At 39.9% G+C, this 15,666-nt stretch overlaps 2 non-coding genes across 2 annotated transcripts; both read right to left on the bottom strand.

Annotated features, from left to right (window-relative positions):
* Positions 1–3,567: 3,567 nt before the first annotated feature.
* trnap-agg (transfer RNA proline (anticodon AGG)) lies at positions 3,568–3,639 on the bottom strand. Its single transcript has one exon. It is a non-coding gene; the product is annotated as a tRNA-Pro (tRNA).
* Positions 3,640–15,368: 11,729 nt separating this feature from the next.
* On the bottom strand, positions 15,369–15,440 carry trnap-agg (transfer RNA proline (anticodon AGG)). Its single transcript has one exon. It is a non-coding gene; the product is annotated as a tRNA-Pro (tRNA).
* Positions 15,441–15,666: the final 226 nt, after the last annotated feature.

Here is a 15,666-nt window from a genome sequence, read left to right as displayed (position 1 = left end):
CATCTGACATCAAGTTGAGGGATCGTCGAATTTCCTCGAGATCGTCCTCGTTTGGAGCAGGAGAAAGTTTCTTGGGCAGTATTTTCTTTTCGCTTTCTTTTGTCCTTCAGTTTAAGTTTGGTTTCCAAGCAGAAACTTAGTTGTTTCTTTCAAACTTCCTTCTGGTTTGTCAGCGTTTCTCAGGGCACCACCATCTTGCGTGTCATCCGATCTAGGTGACTGAAGATGAATGGGCTGCGGGAAGATGCAACGATCATGATCTGTGGGAGAAACTGGAGTACCCGGGGAAAACCACACATGGGAAAACATGAAGTCCTCACAGAAAGGTCTGGCGTGAACCAGAACCTCCAAGAGACATCAGTGCTCACCACTGAAAATGAAAATAAACGACTCTCTCACAAATGTAAAAGCTAGAATGCTAAAACTCACATTTGTTATGTCAGAGGGTGTGTAGTATGGAGCTGCTCCATAGATATTAATTGGGAAAGATGTTCTAGTAACACTGAGAGCACCCAGGGGAATGTTCTGACTCTACAGATATATTTTCTGTTTCAGAACTGAGAACACTACAACAAGATTGAGCTCAACTGGGTATAAAAAACATGACAACTTTATGTGGGTCAGCAAAATCAGGTGCCATTCATTGTCTATGGAGCAGCTCCAGACACCCTATGAAATCTCAAATTTGAGACTTTTTTCTCTGGTTTCTGGTTTTGAGAGAGAGTAGCTCATGTTCACACTGATAGGATTTTCCAAGGCCATGGAAATAATATATCAGAATTCTTAATTTATGTAGTGTTCCCCTTTAAGTCCAACTGAGCTGCAGTGGGTTGTGTTCTATGTAATGTCTGAGGGCCCTGGCCTTAGCATTGCCATATTTAAGCAACAACACATCTGTCTGTGGAAATGGGGGGTAGACGGATTAGCTGAGGATCAACCTCACTGTCGTCTTTGTTACCTAGCTGCAGTGGGTTGCGTTCTATGTGCTGTTTTAGGGCCTTAGCTTGAGCATTGCCATATTTAGGCAATGATACATTTGTCTCAACAGGGAAACGTCGTCCTGCAGGTTGCCTCTTCGTGGAAATATGGGGGAGACGGATTAGCTGAGGATCAACCTCACTGTCGTCTTTGCCCCCTAGCTGCAGTGGGTTGCATTCAATGTGCTGTTTTAGGGCCCTAGCTTGAGCATTGCCATATTTAGACAATGATACATCCGTCTCAACAGGGAAATAACATCATCCTGCATGTTCCTTCCTTGTGGAAATAGGGGGGGGGGGCGGAGAGGCTGAGGATCAACCTCACTGTTTTCCTCGTCACTTACCTGCAGTGGGTGGCATTCAATTCGCTGTTTGAGGGCCCCGGCTCGCACATTGCCACATTTGGGTAATGATTCCTCTGTATCTGTGGTCCCCACAGCCTCAGCGGGGAGTCGGAGTCGCCTTGCATGCCTCTGTCCCCTTGAAGTCAAAGCCTCATTCGAAGTTCTGGGAGGTGGTGGACTTGGTTTCAGGTCTCTTGCCTTACTTAAGACAGTGGCCTGCATAATGATGATTGATGATGAATGATGACTTATAGCCGGAAAAGAAACTAGCTCAATGAAATGATAATGAATCTGACATCCTCTTAAATCTCAAATGCATATGACACAGACAGGCAGCTTGTGACATCATTGTGACATCACATTTCATGCCTTTATGTCTCAGAGACACAAAAGCCTACACACGGTGACATCATGACATTCCGTGTGGTATCACATGCCTTTAATGAACCACACACTGACATTCTAAAGGCAGTTTGAAAAAAAAAGGATCAATCAATTAATCAAACAATATATTTGTCAAATTAAATCATAAAATATTAGTCTCATTATTTCAGTGAAATGCAATAATCAGTTCCATCAATTTGTATTTTCAAAACTGTGTAATGATGACAAATAAATGAATTTTTATTCTGGTGTTCTACACGTGTAATGACAGTGATGAGGGTGGAGATATGGTCAGATGGCTGGGCATGGATCCAATCAGACTTTTATGTGGGACATTGTGGACATTGAAATTCATGTCCCTCAGTAATTCTGAGAGTCAAATGTGCAACTTTTTAAATACACATAGGGGTGTGTGTGTGTGTGTGTGTGTGTGTGAGATACAAGTGTAATACAACCACTAGTCCAACGCTCAGGAAAATATCTTGGCAACTCTTTCAGTGCAGACCACATCTATAATGCGTTATGAGGGCATTTATAGTGAATTATAATGCATTTATAATGCTGTAGGAATGCACTCATTAACACATGTAATGCTTCCTGATGGACTGTATCAACAGTCATTAAACATTATAGATTATATTTTTTAGTTTCAAAAAGGGAAAAAAGTGGACAGAAATTGTTGCACCCCTCGAAATCCCCAGTGCATAGCCTATGCTATATGCTATAGTAAGCTAGCTAGCTAACTAACCACCATCCCCATCCCAAACAAGATTAGCCTACTTGCAAGCTAACATTACCTACTTGAATGTTTGCTGCTAGCCTACAAGCAAATGGCACATTTCAGCCGAAGATTTGTAGTTTCACTCATAAGGGGTTACATGATGTGATTTTTGAAGCTAGTAATCATTCAGTTAGCTCGCAGAGTAATAGCAAACGTTCCAGTGCCTAATGTTAGCTTGAAAATAGCCTCTATGGCGGTCAGCTAGCTAGCTATAGCATACAGGTATGCTGTGGGGTCATCCCTATGTTTCCCAGGTTCTATGTTTCCCGGTTTCTATGTTCCCCGCTCAGCCAAAAAGGGTTCTATGTTTCCCGGTTTCTATGTTCCCTGCTCAACCAAAAAGGGTTCTATGTTTCCAGCTTACTAAAAATAAGGTTCTATGTTCCCCGCTTATCCAAAAAAGGCAGGAAACATAGCAGTTGCATTAATATGTTAAACACACACAACGGAACATAATGGGGAGAAATTACAATCAGAAACTTACCTTTTGGGCAATCTATGGTGGGCAATCTGGGCAATTATATCCTTTACAGAAGGATTTTTAATCCAGCCATTAAATGCAGCGTTTCAGTCAGTGCAGATTTCTTCGAGCAGCCAAAGACCAACTGGTGGCAAGATAGTTATCTACCAATGTCCGTGAAGAAAAGAATAATTATCATGGCCGAAATAATTATAAATAAGCTGTTAAGTGCAGCGTTTTTTTCGGGAACTCTGTTCAGTAAATCCACCATGATTATTTATTAGTTTTGTGATAAAAATGCGTCTGTGTTATTGATCACAGATGTTGATATCAACTGTTCTGTTCCATCCTACGACCAATCGGATACTCAGATTTCTTCCTCTCTTGTTTTTATGGAACGGTTATTATCAACATCCGATCACATCATTGCCTGTAAGTTTAAGTAGCTGATCTGCAACAGTATTTGGTCATTAATGCCACGACCCAAGGTTTCCATGCAGCACATCATACTGTGATGAAATGATTAATGTTTTTCGCATCACGTGTCACTGGTGTTAGGTTTTCGAGTGATGATTATATGTCCCCTCATTTGTGACCTTGAATCCTCTTGGTTTAAAATCTGGGCTTGTCCGGGATTGGAACCCGGGACCTCTCGCACCCTAAGCGAGAATCATACCCCTAGACCAACGAGCCATATTTAATTTGAAAAAAATCAATATAAATTCCGTCCCCTATTCTTTCCAGACCTGCAGTTAAACTCCACATTGTGGTGGCCCAATAGTATGTCTCTGCAGACCCGGAGACTGCAGATTCAGACCCACAGTTCTGGACTCGCAGTTCTAGACCCCTTGTTTTTCGCGACAGTGTCCCCTACTGGACGGCTGCATAACTGCAACTAAATTAGCGTCTCACCCAAACACCACTGTTTGAAAGAAGTTACACTTTTAATGCTTCATTACAATTTACAGTTTTAAAATTTTATTACACCCGAATAAAAATACCAAGATTTAATTGTTGATTTATGCCTGGGTGCTGTTCTGCATTATTATTGTTTGCTGGTTGTTTTGTATGGTTTGATCCAACTATTTTAGTTCTTTATTTCTTAATATTCATCAGACTGCTCTGACTGGCACGCCAAAAACTTGCACTGCATTGATCAAACCTACTACAACATATAATAGGAAATGTCTGGTCTTGGGTGTCCAGTCCTCACTTTTGTTGTGGGAATTTGAAACAAAGGCTGTGAAATACTGAAATGGTTTGAAATGTTTTATTGCGACAGTGGTTACATCACACATCAGGGAGATCTGCAGAGAAAAAAAAAGAAATCAAACATATCACAAAATTGGAAACAGAAACACTTCAAAAAAATTTTTAAATACCTATCACAGTCTACACTGAAATACTGAAGATTCTGGAGCATAGCAAATACATTATTATATCGACATATTAACAACATTACCTACCATTTGAATAGTGCCCCTTCCTTCCTCATCTGCCTTTCGATCATCCGACAAAACTCCTCCACTTCACTGTAAAGGTAAACAACATCATAATAATAATACTGGGATAGCAGAAGCATCAATAATACTCAGAAATTACTGCTTCTCTCCTCTTACCTCTGTTGGTAAACAGGCCCTGTCAGAAAGACCTGCTCTGCCTCCTGCCATGACAACTTTTTCATAGCAGAGATTCCATATATGATGGCCTAAAGAAAAAGAAAAGATGTTCATTTAAAGCAATGAAAATGTATTTATACCATTATACCAATACAAAACATCAAGCCATTATTATTAAACCTACACAAGTAACATGCCATTTATTCAGGCTTTGAAAGTCCAGGAGCACACACTCAATATTCAACAAGGTTAGTAGGCTCACCTCCGGAAAAATTACCCCACAGATGAACTGCACTTCATCTTTGTACTCCACTTGTGTTGGAGTTCTTGCCAGTAAGGCTTTCAGATGGGCGAAGAGAGTCTTCTGTTCTTCTTCACTCTCTATGTAGATAGGCACCTGAGATGAGGGCTTCTCCAGTAACCACTTAGATGGTTTGCCGTTCAACACACTCTAAGGCAAGAGTTTGGAAATTGATTATTTAGTGTGTTGTGTGGCAAGAGCTAAGGAAATACTGGCAATAAATGGCAGTAGCATTAGATGCATGCATATGTTAAAGATAAAAATAGATTAAATGGGCTGGATAGTTAAATGGTATGTCTGATGGCATTTCTGTAGATGATAATCCTAACAAAGTGGTTGTGTGAATATTTTTTCACTTCATCTATAGTGACGAGAAAATGTAAACATTTGAAAAGTACCACCAAATGCTGCTCAGCTCCCTGTGAGTTTATGATAAAGTCTACCAGGGTCTTTTCACCCTCAGTGCAGTCAGTGACAGCCTGAAGGTGGAGTGGAACTTCATCAGTGATGGTCCTCCGTCTTGGCACTCGGAACACAGGTTCCAGGGCACCCTCAAGCAGACTTTTGGCCTCATTAGTCCAAAAGGCGAACCACTGACCATGACTTAAAAACAAGCACAACAACATTAATCCTAAGTATCGCATTTAGAAGTTAAGTCATTGGTGCACAACTGACATGCATGAATACTCCTAATCGAACCTGCCATACACAGTGTTACATGTCAATATTGATGGTTTACTCATTTATATATTTATTTAGATCCCCATTAGCCACTACAAAAGAGGCAACTACTGGTCTGTAGATTTAGTCAACAGATGTTCTACTATCATACTACTAATCACTGGTTCATCACCTATAGGTGATCCTAAAAATGTCAGTATTCTTAAAATAGATCTGAACATGTTGTTTAGGATTGTCATACCCTTCTATTTTGAATTGTTTCATTAGGAGAAGGCACCACCACTGGCGAATCAAAGGCATGTCCATCTGAAAAAATGTGACAGTGGTGGGAAGAATTTTTATCTCATAGTGAACCTGTTCTCTTCAAGATGAATAGTATATTGCCTCATAAGCAACATTTCTAGCCTAACCGTATCTTTCTTTGTTTAACATTTCGAATTAAACTAACCTCCTCGAAAGCAAAGCTCTGCCTTGTCACAAGGGTATACTGGAACACAGGGGATGGAAAACAAGGCAAGTTAATTGATCAATTTATTTACAATGTTGACAGAAGCCTGCATATACTCTCCCAAGAAACTGAGACCTTACCATGAGCATAAAAATCCCGCAGTCGTTTCCACGCGTCTGGCGTGGAAAGCACTAAAATCAACCAAAAAAGAAGGTTAGAGTAGATATATGACTGAAAGGTTCTTCTATTTAAAGTGCACATTACAGGCAATAGTTACATTTTTTGGTAAAATTAATTATGCATTTCTATTTACTGGAATATCATGCGCAGTCTTCTCTGTCCAGCTCCCTGGGTCAATTTGCTGAGCAATATTTCTAGAGAGAAATAAAAACATTAATTTAAAAAAAACATATTGTAGCATTAAGTTACACTTCTATAGTATTACAGTGCATAAGTCTAGAGTGGCTGCCACATGTTTGTGTCATATTCAGTTCACAAAATAAGGGATCTTCTTAGTGGGGTTGACCTGAGGGAAGCAGGCCTGAAGAGATGAAAATTTAAAAGCAGTCCTAAACACTGAGAAAATATCACCAATCAGAAGAAAATAGTAAAAAAAAAATGTGAAAGATAAAAGTGACAGCCACTCAGACATACAGCAAAATGGACATACAGGCTATAGGAACGTAGCTCAAAATATACCAGTACAGGCTATAGGAATGTAGCCAAAACATGACAAGCCATATGAACGTGGCACACAGTATGTCTCATTTGTGGACCTAAAAATGGTTCTGTACTCAGCATCGCCAAACCCAGACTCATGCATAGAGTACTGCGAGTCTAGAAAGATGATCTCTCTCAGGAGTGGCTTCATGATCTACAATATAGTGTGATAGGTAAAGAGATGCACAAGAGTTTAAAAGTCATTAGGACAGGGCCTAGAGCTGGAGTTTACTCTGCTGGAATATATACATGAATTTAACAACTCAAAAGGCACTTAATGTAGAATCTAGTAACTATAACATTCCCTTATACAGAGAACAAAGTGTTCAGGTCTGTTTGCATTGGTCCATGCTGAAAAGACCAAGAAGTCCTTCATGTCGATATCCTCCTAATATTTATGAAACAAAACCTTTATGCAGATCTAGATATTTGTGACTGTATGTACACAAATATTTATATGTTATTTACACTCACTGGAAAGGTGACAGTAATGTCTTGTGTATGCCTCCATGAAGGAACGATGTACATGTTCTCTATATAAATGTCATTTCCCTGTAGGGGGAAAAAAGCAAAGCACACAAAACAACGTAAAAGTAAAACAAAATCCATTATAATTAAACAGAATGCTTTTTCTGTGTAATTTAGGCTTTAGTAAAAAAAAATGTTACATACAAGTTGCTGAGCTGCTTCATGAATCACTTTCAGGCATTCATTTCCAATCTGCAAGAAAAAACATTCAAACTCATCATGAACAAACCAAAGCTAATACATCATGGTGTTGCCTTCTTTTTGTTCATCATCACATGCTACTCACTTGAGAGTTCATGTCTCTTAGCAACCCCAAGCTGCAGAAATCTTCCCGAGTGAGACATATAGGTCCTTCTTTCACAATGATTTCTGCCATAGGCCGTTTTGTGTCCAGCACGTAATTGAGCTGCAAATAACAGTTAAATTAGTCAGTAATAGTGTGTGGCATGACAGAAACTTCACATTTTTATTAATTAGATTACCAGTTGGTCCTGGATAGGGTTCCAGCCATTTTCCCAGGGCTTTATTGCCGCCAAATAGCCAAGGGCCGTTGTCGGGGGCACGCTGTGGGCAGCAGCCGGGGGCACCCTGTGGGCAGGGGCCGATGATACTGATTCCACTGAAAGTTAAGTAAAAAATCACAATAAAGATTAACAGTCATACATGTCAATAATAATAACATGCTAAAAAAATGTTGAACCATCAAGTGAAAGATGTTTCTGACCATGACATATGAACCTCCTACCAAACAGAAAAACAAAGCTAAGAACTTGACAGAACAAAAGCTCCACAAGCCCCCATAATTACTCACCAGCAGGTGCATCAGTGTCCATTGAAACAGGTCCAACAGTGGTAGATGTCTCTGAAGATGCAAGATTCCCTAAAAATATGCACACATGTATCAACAATGAAATACAAGTAAATATCATGTACTGCACAGCAGAATATGATTGCACGGAAAATCTGTATTTGAAAAGTTACCCAAAACTGCTTGGCCATAGCTGTTCATTGCTACCCTGGTTCCAAAAATCTTTGTAATTTTGTCCAGGCGTTGTTTGTTTTTATGTGCATTGTAGTGGTGGATGATATTTCTCATGAGGAACAGATGGGTAGACGGTAATGCCATGTTTAAAAAGTAATTTTTTTTTTTTCATGTTTGCAAACAGCTGTTCTGCTACTTGACTGTTTACTTTTCCAGCAAGTTGCGGCACTAGGCCAAGCTTCCTCAGGGCATCTCGGGCATCCTTTGTGTTGTCCTCATGAAATCGATCATATAGAGCATAATGCTCAGCTGAACCCATTGTTGTTGTCTGGGACCAGTTTCCTGAAGTTTAGCCAAGGCAGTGACACCTTCAGGTGCTCAGCTTTGGCCAGGGCTATATTTTCTTCAGCTGGGTCCCTTAAACGTCCTTCAAAGGGTTTGAAGGACAACCTCTCTGGATCTCTAAGGTTCATGTGTGTTGCTAGTCCACGTGCAAAGTCATAAATGATTATATTAGGCATGTGTTTCCAGGAAAGTAGGAGGTCAGTGAAGTCCCATGGGCTTTCTGCTCGAATGTTACACTTTATACTATATACAATGCCACATGGGCACATGATCACACCCCAACCACCTGAGATGGAAAAAAAAAAGACAGAAATGAAAGAGATTATTAAAGGACAACCCCTTACAGTGTCATTATGGAATTCCATTTCAGATAATCAGACAATAATACTGTCAACTTTAGAATTTATTTCCGCTTATTATTATTTTTAAGTTATTACCAATTGCAGTGGCTTTTACATAAACTATGTGAAATTTTGCTCACCTGAAGCAGCCCAAATCTTCTGAAACACCTTGTCATATGACTCCCTTGACTTCATTTCGTTCGAAAGTCTGAGGAGAAGGTCAGTGCGTGATCCGGAGGAATCCAAACCACACTCTCTACATAATGTCCGAATGACCTGAACCTGTCAAAAAAGAGATATTGAATATACAAGGAAATGTGTGGGTTTTGGTAAATAATGGCCTGTAATCACACTTTAAAATTACAATAAATGGTGTTTCTACCTTCTGCTTGTACAGTTCTTCTCTCAGTCGGTCCTCTGACACTGTTATTTCACTTTCCTCAGCTGGCTTTGGTTGACGGATCTTTTGGAATTCTGTGTTAACAGCAATGTTGGACCTGCGTGTGTTTTTCCCAATCCATGGGGCCCAAAAATGGAAAGATGGTGCCACTGCAAATGGATTTTTTTGGTGACCTTTGGAAATATCAAAACACAAAAAATGTCAATACGTCTCAGTTTATATTAAGTTATATACTGTTAAATGAAAACCTCTTTAATATCTATTTCCATGCATTCACTTGTTTTTAACACAATTCTGCATTCATTAATTGTTATGCTTATCTTGCATTACTTGTGACAAATCCTCTGCCGATCCTTTCCATTTAAAGTGCCTCCCAAAAACAGTCCAGGTCAACCTCTCCGTTGAAATCCTCCGGAGGTTGTGGAAGATCACTTACTAAAAAATGTGGAAAACATTAAACAATAGGTTAATTCTGAGAGTAATTGGGTTTATAAATAACATCTAAACTAGTCTATCTATGAAAGCATTATTACCTGACAAATGAAAGGCACCCTTCTTATGGAGGTCCATGATCACAACAGGGGGATGATCACCACACATGACACACGAATACTGGTACTCATGTTCACAGAGAGCTTCACAGTGAAGATACCCCTGAAGGACTGTGTCAGCTGAAGGGTATTTGAGTCCAGTGTTTAACTCCAAAAATTCCACAACTTTGCTCACTGCAGTATGAACCTAAGAGAGAAAGATAATACTGAAATAATAATAACAATAATACTGAAAACTGTATCAAAAAACTTTTTTTTTCCTTTTTTCTTTCTTTTGTTCTTTAAAAAAAAAAAAAGGTTTCAATGATTAAAATTAAATCAAGTTAGATTTAATAATGACCTGCAACATGTTCCTGATGGTAAGGCATAACTGGATATCGAATATTATTTGATCATTGAAGTTGTGGAGGCCATCTTTCCACTCTTGGTACCGGTAATGGGTCTCACATTGATGGCACGTTTTACTGTAGGTAGAGACATCTGGAAATCCAAAGATTCAACATGATTTACAGCAGAGTGTATAATACATGAAGCAGATCACATCTGTCACATTTGTTATAAGAAATCAGCTGATAAGCATCATTGACCTACCTTGCTCAATATTTGTGTTGGTGAGGATCTTTGCTTTATTAGTTATGAGGACTGGGTCGCTCAAAGGCACATTGCCCGGACAGTGCTGGCACAGCATCTCCTCAGGAATGAGATGCTTTCTGTGTTCTTTGTCCACTGGATGCAGTAAATGTTCTGGTAGAACTGCAGGTATTGTTTTAAACTTTAAAATGTACTGGACCATGTGCTTCATCTTTTGATGATCTTCTGGAGGATATGACACATCCCCCACATCATCTTCCTTGGGATTTTCATCTGCTGTCGATAGTGCTGTGTCCAGGCATTCCTCTACATCAGTGCTCCTTACTTTTCTAAACAGACTGCGGTGCGTTTGAAATAAGTGCCATTTGGCAATGTATTTGTGTGGGCATGATGTTTTGGTGCAAGGACAGTGCCATGAATTCTTTTTGGTGTCATATTAAACTATTACTCTTCCCAGCTGACTGTAGTATGAAATGGTGGGCTCATAAATGGAGATAAATTTTTTGGACTCGGGTGTCCTTGTTTTGGTGAGTATGGAAAGGGGCTTATGGTTGGTTGTGGCAAGATTTTGTCGATCAAGGCATAATTTCTTTTTATTTTCGCCAAACCACTTGCTTTTTACCATCTCTGTTAGTGTTTCTTCCTGTAGTGAAGGACAGGCGACATATGATGAACAGTATGTTATTGATTTTAAGTGTACACACTGATAAGCTTTTGAGCCACTCCTCCATGCCAACTCCATGTTCACCTGGCACTCAGTAGATTCACAGAACACATGCTGATTTTCCCCCCATAGTTTATTTTGAACATGAAGAGGAGTACTGGTTCCAAGAAATGACTTTTGGACAGTAAAGATCCTATTTTCTGGATCTATGCATTCACTGTCAAGGTGGGAAGTAGCAGTTATGTCTTTGTGTTTGCTGATGTGCTTTCTTTCTATGTGTCTTTTTAAATTTCTCTTGTTCATCATGGCCAGGCATATGGGGCATTTTTTTTAGCACAGGCTTTACACAGAGCCTTTTCACCTGTCCACTTGGGATGGCTGGTGCAGTGAAGGATTGTACAGTGGCGGTTCTTAGTGGCAAGGCAGTGGAGGTTGTTGGTGCCAGGGGGGTGGAGGTTGTTGGTGCCAGGGGGGTGGTTGACACAGCTGGGAGGTTGGCAGTGGTATTTTGTGGGGCACCGTGCTTTTTCTTGCAGAAATCCAGATGTTTCACAAAATCTGGTTTGCGCACCAGTGTTGCCCTGCAGTATGGACAGTGATAATGTAGCTGAGGCCTACAACCCAGTCCACATCTGTGAATGGTATATCCTTAAACATAAGAACATAGAATGAAGTATTATTATATAATATATATATATACATATATTACATATATTATATATATGTATACAAATTGTCACTTACAAACACAAAAGCTGAATCAAGTATGAAGTTCCAGCAACCCTTTAACTACCCCAGGAGAATGTTTTCAAACTTTACCTTCATGGCAAACAGCTCGATGGAAATGAAGGCCCAAATGTTGTTTGCACTTGCTCAACTTTGTTGGGCAGAACAAAGCAGGGCTGCAGAAAGGACAGTGAAAGTCCTTACAGCATGTTGTGCATTTCTCCAGTTGGGGCAAGGTTTCCACTTTCTGGATTGTTATGTGCACCTTACAAAGACAGTGCCTAATTAGTCAAAGTTAATATTTTTCAACCGTTTTACACACATAAACAAGGCCAAAACCTAATAATAGACAAAAATACATTCTGATCTTCTGCGCTGGATGAGCATGATTTCTGTCCACAAAATCTCTAAATATATGCTATAGAGTAATATCAATGTAGTGATAAAAACACACGTGATATATAATATTATGAATAATAAAGGAAAAACGTGTGTAGGTGTATTACATGATATACATGAATACAAAATTAACTTTTAGCATAAAGTACACTAATTGCCAATATGTAAACTGTTTCATGCTTGTATGAAAATGTAAGCCTAGGGCCCATAGGGTTAACCCATATTTGACGTGTCTTTCAGACTATCGTGGTAAAGACAGTCATATCATTTTAAACGTATCACTGTAAAACATCAATTTCGCTGTCTAATTCAGGTCAACAAAATAGTTTGATGGCATTAAACAAATAATGTGATTCACATTCAATACTCACACTCGGATCGTCGTCGTCCATATTCAATAGTTGTAATAGTATGTTGGCTTCCAATGAAATAGAGGGCACTGTCGCGAAATACAAGGGGTCTAGAGATGCGGGTCCAGATCTGCAGGTCTGAATCTGCAAAGACCCATTGATAGCCTATCCGGTCAAACAGCGCCCTCTGCCGCACAACATTTTACATCCCATTCAGCACGTGTCCTCTGAGCTCCTCACTGTATTCTCCTGTAGAGCTCTGCCTCATCTGTCATGTTGAGTATCTGACATCAACATCTGCTGCATTTCTTAAGGTACCTGTGAGCCAGCCTCACCCATACAGACCTCAAGTCAAAAACTCACTCTGTCAAGTTTTTTCTGCCTTTTCGTTCATCCAGCTGGCTGTTTTCACTGTTTTCAGCTTTTAAATAATGTTCATTGTAGTGGTGGTGGAGTGGTGACTGTAGTGGTATAGCCTGCTGTGGATGGCTCTCGTCTGTAGGTGTGATGACACGTGACTTCAAACTGCTACACCTAATAAAAACACTACATTTGCTTATGACATAGCATCTCATCATTTTGATACCAAGGTCCATGAAGTTAGAGCCTGGGATACCTTGGAAGAGCAAGTCTGAGTCCTGTTTCAGAGACATGTTGCCATTTTTAACTTTGCACATGATACACACCAAATTAACAGTTTATTTCTCTTTTTCTTACCTGAGGAGGATCTTGCAGATTCAAATGCTGCCTTTAAAGGAGAAGCAAAAGAAATAAACGATTTATTTGGAGCCCACAGTGCTCAGACCTCCTTTGTGCTCTGTAGTTTAGTATTTTTTGTCTTGCACCTCAATATTTTCTCCTGGATATGAACACACTCAACCCTTCTTCAGTTTATGGGGTTGCCTTTCCTTTTCTTAGGTTTCAACAGAGATGAAAGTTCTCACGGGCTGTTTGTTGGTCAGGTGATTGTGATCCAGCTCAAGATTGTATCGGGTCGTCATTTGGATTTGTAGGTTTTCATTAAGGGTTGGAGCTTTATAATGTATTTATACAACAATTTGTCTTTGTGGTTTTCTCTAGGCTCTGGTGGACTTCCCAAACTTCCAGATACCAGAAGCTGATCACAGGCCATGCCAACAATTCTCTCTCCTCTCTATTCTCCACGTTCAACACCAACTCCTGCTTTTCTCAAAGCCATCAATCTGCAGTCATCACATCAGTCATTTCACTTCACAAGAATGAGCATAAACAGATTCCTTAAAATCTGAGGTCTTTGTGGATTTGTGGGATTTTGAAATTTTGTCATTACACACTTTTTTTTTTAGCATTTTTATTGCATTTGCTGTGACAGTTGATTCCACAGCTTTTGATGAAGCATTGATCTTTACTGCAGTGAGGATTTATCAGTCAGGGAGTTTTAGGGAAATTGAATAAATGCTGATCAACATTCAACCCTGCAGCTGCTTTCTTGTAGTCTCCAAATACCGGTGAAGCGTGCTCCCTGATGACGTCACCTTTGGAAAAAAAAAAAAAAAAAAAAAAAAANGCTCAACAACAATGTCTGCACATGTTACAGCAGCTTCATCACTGCTTCTTCATTTTATTCTTCCCATCAAAACCCTCACAAACCACCTCTGTTTCTTTGTCCTACAGCGCCTCCACCTGGAGGAGAGGAGCAATGACCATCAATCACATCAGTCAGTGCAGCACCACAGACTTCAGCAGGGCTATTCTATTACGAATTCAACTGGGCCGGGCTATCAATGCACAGAAGCATAATAAAGTGGCATAAACAATACCTGATAACACATTCTATCTCTCTACCAGCATCTCCCTCTCCCTACCTCTCCTCCACACACACACACACACACACACACACACACACACACACACACACACACACACACACACACACACACACACCTCACCCCCTGACGTTTTCCTTTTAGATCAGTTACACAGGATATACCTTGTTTTTGAGATTTAATTGCACTTACTCACAGTAACAAGCGTAGTTGTCATCAACTAAAGTAATCTTGAGGTTATAATCCCTTCATCTGCACTGCGACCTCTCTGCTGATATCTGACTCACTCTGCTGTGTGTGTGTGTGTCTAATATTAGCTCTTAAATTGCTTTGTTATTTTCCTTTATTCATCACAAAATCTCCTCCAGTGAACAGCTGAGCCATTTACCTGCTCAAAAACAGTTGAGCGTCCACACCGTTTACTGTGACCCACGAATACACACATCCTCCCACCTTTTGACCTCTCTGCATGTTCATGTACCTGCTGCCTCCAAGTTCCCATCATGCAGGCAGAGCACACAGCAGACTACACATGGTAGCTTCATAATTTCCCTCACACCAGAAACCAGACAGGACTCCTGGATACCTACAAACATTAGGCCTATGTGATTTCATTATTACTGTTGACATAATGTGTTGCCTAGGTTAAGGATCAGAGGAGTATCAGCCAGTTCTCTGCTGGGACACACAGTGATATTTTGAATTCATTTGTACAGTAGATAAGTCTAAAGTACTGTATACTTTGTACATGAATACCAGCCTTTTAATATTTAAATATATTGTTTAATATGTTAAATTATATGATGTTCAAATGATTTGTTATTTTATCCTTTTTCATATGGAATTTCTGATTCTTTCAGTTTGGTGCTTGTGAAGTTACAGTTCTGACAGTAATTGTTAGATATATGTTACAATTGGCTTTTGGTGTGTTACAGATATTATATATCCATGCTTTTGTAATCGAAAAGCCAGGGCTCGTCCGGGATTTGAACCCGGGACCTCTCGCACCCTAAGCGAGAATCATACCCCTAGACCAACGAGCCATATTATGTTCCTCCAAAAAGTAGGTTTTACATTTCCAGCCCTGTCATTTCCAGACGTGCAGCTAAACTGCACACTGCTGATGTGGCAGCTTGTAGACCCATTCTCATCTGGCCAAACAGCGCCCTCTGCTGCACAACATTTTACATCCCATTCAACACTACAGTTTTCTTTCTCCTTTTGAGTTGTGCCTCACCTGTGATGTAATTTTGGGTATCTGACATCAAC

Source organism: Epinephelus moara, chromosome 20 (genome assembly GCF_006386435.1).
Source record: "Epinephelus moara isolate mb chromosome 20, YSFRI_EMoa_1.0, whole genome shotgun sequence".
NCBI classification, from domain to species: domain Eukaryota; kingdom Metazoa; phylum Chordata; class Actinopteri; order Perciformes; family Serranidae; genus Epinephelus; species Epinephelus moara.
This window is presented reverse-complemented; position numbering and strand designations above follow the sequence as displayed.